We start from the raw sequence: 7102 nt of genomic DNA, 5'->3' as shown, positions 1-7102 counted from the left end.
CAAACTGGTGCCCTTTTAGACATATTGAATAGCCAATGGGTGAGGGCCTTTCCCTTCAATTCTGGGCTGGCTAGAAGCCAGGAGAGACATCCTGGAACAGCATCATATGCACCACCCCCTCCACAGAGCGCTTTGTGCTTGGTTCTATCTCCCACAGAGGATCGCACATGATGGATGTGGTGACATGTAACATTTTCAGTCAAAATCCAAATGGAATCCTCACACTCAGCTCAGGAGTGATGGACACACGTGTGTGACCAAAGGTACAGATGACAATGTAGACAGCCTGTTTATGTGTGTCACTTATACACACACACTTTCTCTTAGGATTTATCATCATAAAAAAAGCATTTATGCGAAGAATTAATGTCTTTTCTATTCCCTCGTATGGATACAGAGAGAGAACAATGGTGCATGCTCACCGTGGCCCATCTGTATGCAGAGGACAGTCTGAGCTCACAGACACCCTGCACTGTGAAAGAGTTTGAAGCTGACACGTATGCACCTGTGTGTGTGTGTGTGTGTGTGAGAGAGAGAGAGAGAGAGAGAGAGAGAGAGAGAGACAGACAGACAGACAGACAGACAGAGACAGAGACAGACAGAGACAGAGACAGAGAGATCAGACATGTGCCATGAAGTCAAAGCCTTTGGACACACAGAGATGGTGCAAAGCCCTTTGAAGGCCCCAGAAATTTCCACCTGTGAGTAACTTTTATATGATTAACTCTGTGAAACAAAAGTAGGGTCAGGGCCAAATGATTGACAGTCTCCTTCCTAATAGGAATTCTTCAGACACTCTTAGAAAGTCAGCAAAGACAGAAACCAGCAGAGCCTAGCACCAAGACACATTTTCCAACCAAAGTATCCTCAGAATAATGTCTTTTTTCTGTCAATTCATCAGATCCCATTATCTACCTTTTGAATAGAGCAATGAGTCTTCTGTTCTGGCTAGGAACACTCACCACAGATGACCAGCCTAGCACACTCCCAGTCAACTCAGTGACTATCTTGGGGATGTAATGTGGATGATGCAAGGGATACTCCAGGGCTCTCGAGAATTTTGTCTGTGCCCCACACAGTAAACCCAGAAGACCCAATATGAACACTAAAGGGTTCGACATCCCTGAAAGAAACCTCTCTTAGGGAGGGGGCATCATGTCAACATGGAAGATGGGTGCATTTTCTAATTGGAAAACATGCCAATAATTAAAGCACACAAAGCCACCCCCAGTCACTGTTCCCCAACACACAAACCAGTGAATTCTAGAGTATGTCACTGTCCAGAAAAGGGGGAGGAGGGCTTGCTGCTTCCCTGATCACCATCACCCAGCTATAGTCACTTGAAGGAGCATCCTGGGGGTGGCGGGTAAACTGAAAAAAAAAATGCTCTAGGAGGCGTGGAATCCAATACCTCATTTTTCAAGTGGGAAATGAAGGTCCAGAGAAAAGAAGACCTCTCCAATTCATGCTCGGCAGTCCAGCAACAAAGAATATACCTCAGGCAACTAGCAGCCTTCACTCTAGCCCAAAGTCCACTGCACTAAAAATCTTGAAAGACTAGGACTAGAAATCTTACTGGTAAAATAAAAATTCTGTGGTGAAATGAGAATCAAATGAGACACTACATAAAAGAATCCACCATGAATGGGAGCTTATTCCGCCTTTACTCCTACCTTCTTCTTCCTCGGTGCACAGACTTGGCTGCTTCTAGACCCATTGCCTTGCTGCTTCATTGGAATTCTGGCCTCGATTGAATGGTCATTCCAGAGGCTGGCCATGTCTTGCTGAGTGCTGTGGTTCCTGTGGTACCCAACATTCCAGGGATTACACAGAGACTCCTAATTGCCAGAAATCCAAACCTACTTGACCTTCCCTGTCCCTGTCAAGACAACAACATCAATGGGAGACTCCTCTTTATTTACTATCCATGGTGGGCCTCCCTGAGAAGGGGTCAAGAGTATCTGTTTCACAGCATCGTGCACACCAGGTATGGCTAAGGGTGCGGCGACTAGGAAGGATCTCTGCTGTTTGTAGGTCCTTTTTTTTTTTTTTTAAGTTAAAAATTCCTTAATTTTTTATTCCTGGTACCACTACCACAATTTACAGGGCAATATACATGATGTAATGAAAAGAAAAAGAAAAAGGCAAAGCTACAACAGATAAAAGACCTCAGGATGTACATCTACTTGACACTACTTGCATTAGTCAATGGCTGCACTTTTTGCAAACTGTGGCTGTGACAACCTTGAACAAGAAGGGCTTCCTGTTTAAGCTGCAGTGACTTTTCCGACTGTGGATCACCATTCCTTCTGTGGCAGATTTTTACAGTTCCTCTAATGCCTTTAGGATGATTGTCTCAAAGTAACCTGCAGCTTTCCTGACAACTCCTCGCTCTCTCTACTGCTAAGAACTGTAGCTGTTTGTTTCTGTTTTATTTTAAAACCTTCTGTTACCATATCCACCACTTCTACCTCCAGATCCATAGCCACCACCATAGGGACTGCCTGAGCCTCTTCCTCCGAAACTGCCCCCTTCATGGGTCCATAATTAGATTGCTGCTGTCCACTATAATTTCCAAAGTCATTATAGTTCCTACCACCACCATAGTTACCTCCACCAAAATTTTCTCCTTCATTTGTAACCATCATGTCTTCCTCCACCACCACCAGATCCACCACCTTGGTTTCCATATCTTGGTCCACCACCTCCATAACCTCCTCTACTACTGTAACCCCGACTACCACCATAGCTGCCAGCATCACCTCCAAATCCATTATATCTACCATCGCCCCCTCCATAACTGCCTCTGCTGCCACCACCTCCACTACCATAGCCTCCTCCTCCACCAAAGTTTCCTCCACGTCCCTTAAAGTGCCAGATCCACCTCCACGACCTCTCTGTGACCCAGCAGACGGCATCTCTTGTTTAGAATGTTACTCTTTCACTTCACAATTATGCCCATTAACAGTGTGGTATTTCTGAACAACAGTTTCATCAACTGTGTCATGATCATCAAAAGTTACAAAAGCAAAGCCTCTCTTTTTCCCACTTTGCCTGTCTTCCATAACTTCTATGGTTTCAATCTTGCCATACTTTTCAAAGTAGTCTCTCAGATTGTATTCTTCTGTATCTTCTTTAATGCCACCAACAAAAATTTTCTCCACCGTTAAATGGGCACCAGGCATTATAGAATCCTCTCTAGAAACAGCTCTCTTTGGTTCCACCACACGTCCAACAACCTTGTGTGGTCCGAGCAACATTGCAGCACCCACCTCCTCGACACAAGAGTAGGTCACAAAACCAAAGCCTCTGGAACGTTCTGTTTGAGGATCTCTCATTACCACACAGTCTGTAAGTGTACCCCATTTCTCAAAATGTTCTCTTAAGCTACCATCTGTGGTTTCAAAGCTCAGACCACCAATAAACAGCTTCCTCAGCTGCTCTGGTTCCTTTGGATCGTGGCCCTCCATTTTGAGACTGGACTCGCCTCTTCCAACTCAAGTTCAATATGGGCTGTTGGTAGGTCTTGAAGTAGTCCCCTGGGCAGTGGGGACTTGGGACTGTACAAGCTCTCAGAGGGTCTTAGGGGTAACATAATACCGAACGTACACCACATTTCAAGTTATAAGATGTTTCTGAGCTTGGAGCTAGCTAGTTCAAAGGGTTATGACTCCAAGTCAGACGCTAACAATGGATGGATTTCTAACAGAGATCAGACTAGCAATGCCTCTGGTGGAGAGGGATGAAAGGGACTGATTTCAAAGTCCTTCCAAGACCCAAGTGTTTGCAAGTCCACGAGAGTACCTACCGAGGGTGAAAGATGTTAAGCAGACTCACACCCTCCGCATCACACACTAAGTGTCTTGGTGTTTTTATGGCGTCCTTTCTATAGACCAAGTGTGACTTTCATCCATTCCCCATCCAAAAAAAAAAAAACCTTAGCTGCAACTCTCCATCCAGGATAAGTCAAGCTAAAAATACCTGGTCTCCCTCCCCAACCCAGAAATGGAAACTCACTCTCACTGTGAACCCCACAAGGCAAGCTCCACAGCACTGACCCACTGAGGAAACTAGGCTACCCGCAGGGGGCCACCTGAAATTGGTGCCTGCAAGTGAAGCATTCCAGGCTGGGCCTCCCAGGATGCACACATCTCTGTCCAATCGGTCTCCACACCATTAACAGCGGAGATTTCCCCAGACTGATCCCCCCGCAAGCCCCCCCAACCAACACCGCAGGCTCACTGGGAAGGAGGAAGGTAACTTTCCTGAAACAAAGAAAGTTGTTTTGCCCTCGGAAACCATCAGAACAAAAGTGGGGCGCCTTTCCTCTCGATGGTCTGAGACCCCTGTGCCAGGGTTGGAGAGGGGTATGTGATAAGGTTAAAGAATGAAGTGGGCACAGAAGGACATTCTAGTGTCATCAGTCCTTGGGTAGCAGAAACCAGGGGCGCCAAGCCAATGTTGTCACTAAGCAGGATTTGTAAATTGCTACCATTCGGCAATGGTCTTCCATTGTATAGGCATCTGCTTTCCTGTTTTCCCCCCACTAACCCTTCAATTATCTCTACAAATGCCTATTAATCAGTTTCTATGAACCAACTGGACAATGGTCACTGTTTGATAAGCCTAGAATTTGAAGATAACTACCATGCCTTGCTGTATACCTCATGCCGGTATCTTCTTCTTGGGCATCGTCCATCTCTCATTAGCCATTCCTGGATGGAAGCTTAAGATCTCTGCAAAGAGGTGGAAGGCCTTGCTAATTCACCGTCAATGTGGTTTTGTCATGAGGTCATTGAGAACCAAGACCCTTCTAGTTCCCATGGTTACCTCTGGTGAGTGGAAAGGTGACCCAAAGAAGGTGTGCCCTGTGAAGGCCTGAATAAACTGCATGGCTATCGGGTGCCAGGGAACATAAGAAGCCAAGTACTAGTCAACAAACAGTGCTTTGAATTGCACAGGAGAAAGAAGCTATTCCATGAAGATGCTACCCATCCCGCTGCCTTCCTTCTTACGTCATATGGGCAAACATTCTGTCATCTTCTTGGTTTTATGCTGGGTTTTTTGAGATCTGGACAGGATCATCAAAATCCCAACAATGGTCATTTTCTTAGAGGTAAGCTTCCTTGGTGCTTCTTCAGACTATGCTTGATGCAGACAACAGAGCCCTTTAAGAAGTACTGGGCAGAGTGGACTGTGGAGTCAAGTAGGCAACGCATTAGCAATGTTCTCCCTGACACACCTGTGATGGTTAGGTACTTTATATTTTCAATTTCACACACTGTGGAGAGAGTCTCAATGAGAAATTGTCTAGATCAGGGTGGCCTCTATGTTTGTCACGGAATGGGAAGTACCTTGATGAGGTTAATTGATGTTGGACAATCCAACCACTGTAGGCGGCACCATTCCCTACTAAAATATCCTAGACTATATATGGAACTGAGAAACCAGGCTGAGCATTAGTAAGAATGCATGCATTGATTCTCTGCCCTCTGCATGTGACTGTGGCTACGGTATGTAGCTACCTCAAGTTCTTGCCATTTTCTTTCCCACAGTGATAGACCTTGAATCATGAACCAAACAAACCCGCTCTCCTTCAAGGTGCTTTTGTCAAGGTATTTTATGACAGGAACAGGAAATGAAACTAAGGTCCCATCCTCTCCAACTCCGATATGATGGTTTCCGTTCTATCTTGTTATATTTTATTTTGTCATGTTTGGTTGTCATTTCTTAGAAACTTGTTCTCTTCTAACGAGAGACAGAAAGAAGGTGGCTCGAGAAGGGATGGGTAGTAGGGAAAAACTGGGAGAAATAAGGAGAGGAAACTAAAATCAGTATATATTGTATGAGAAGAGAGTTTATTTTCAATATATTAAATAAGTAATCAATAATCAATAATAATAGGAAAATAAAATAAAAGGGAAAACTTTAAGAGTAGTTTTAAATTTATCTATTTGTAGATAGATTCAGGGTTATGTGAGAAGTAAGATCACTCTCATTTGCAAAGATAAAAACCAAGTGCTAAGGAGATTTGGGGACTGAGGGAAGGAACTCAGCAGGGACCCTGGGATGGGTTGACAGCTGACCTCTAACTGCATGACCGGAGCTCTTTCTGCCAATTTATTCAACCTTCAAGAACACAGGAAGAAAAAACACTGCTCGGGAAGACTGAGAGTGAAAGATAAGGAGTAGGGCCAAAATATAGGACTCTGAACCTATGAAATGCAGTGACATGGGATTCTTCCATGGGTGAAACCACGTTCAGTCCTGACTTGCCCATGGTGAGAGCTGAGACCTGGCCAGGTGGCACCGATGCTAGATTGCTCCGAGGAAGGATCGATCCAAGCAAGCTAGGCAGTGTCCCACTTTCAGAGCCAGTCATGGAAGTGAGCACAGAGGTAGGTCATGCTTGGGACAGTTGCTGGCTCAGGTGTGGAATCCTTCAGAGGCTCCAGGCAAAGCCCCAGGTGGGGTGAGTCACTACCAGGAGACGTGGTGTCAGCGTCTAGCTAGCGCGCAAATAGGTGGTGAATAATTTGTTGGAAGCGGCTGAGGGCTGTACATATTCTGCAGCTATCAAATGTGGACTGTACATTGTTTTTAAACTCACTTCGTTTTCTCTTTTGCCAGAAAAAAAGAAGAAAGACCCACAAATTTTGGACCATGAGAACAATCCTGATCCCTTTGCTCTGCAGCCTTACTTCCCAAGCCCAGGTTTTTGTTGGTGTTTTGTCTGCAATGGGCTTTGGCCATATAAATATGGACAAGATGAGGTAACTCACAGATTCGCTGGCTGCTCTGAGGCTAATGGGTGGTGACTGCTTGTCAGCAAAGAGACAAGCAGGCAAGCACTCCAAGCAAGTACTCCACAATCCCAGAGGCTTGAGGGCAGAGGGCAGGGCTTCAGAAACTGGGGAAAGCAGGACACTATCTCCCCTTGCTATAGGAGGGAGGAGCTTGTAAGTGACAGTGGCTTTATCTGAATCGACCACATGATCTAGACAAGGAGAAATGGAATACGGTGAAGATCCCCTGATTTTTCTCTAGTTCTTTCCTGGCCATCTCTACAGAAGAGAGAGACAACACAGTAGAATTAGAGAGG

The 7102-nt window shown here is 45.3% G+C and overlaps 1 pseudogene; it reads right to left on the bottom strand.

Annotated features, from left to right (window-relative positions):
• Positions 1–2436: 2436 nt before the first annotated feature.
• Positions 2437–3475, bottom strand: LOC116904874 (annotated as a pseudogene).
• Between the last annotated feature and the right edge of the window lie 3627 nt (positions 3476–7102).

This window comes from Rattus rattus, chromosome 7, assembly GCF_011064425.1.
Source record: "Rattus rattus isolate New Zealand chromosome 7, Rrattus_CSIRO_v1, whole genome shotgun sequence".
Taxonomy (NCBI): domain Eukaryota; kingdom Metazoa; phylum Chordata; class Mammalia; order Rodentia; family Muridae; genus Rattus; species Rattus rattus.
Note: the sequence above shows the minus strand (reverse complement) of the source record. Positions and strands in the feature narration are given on the sequence as shown.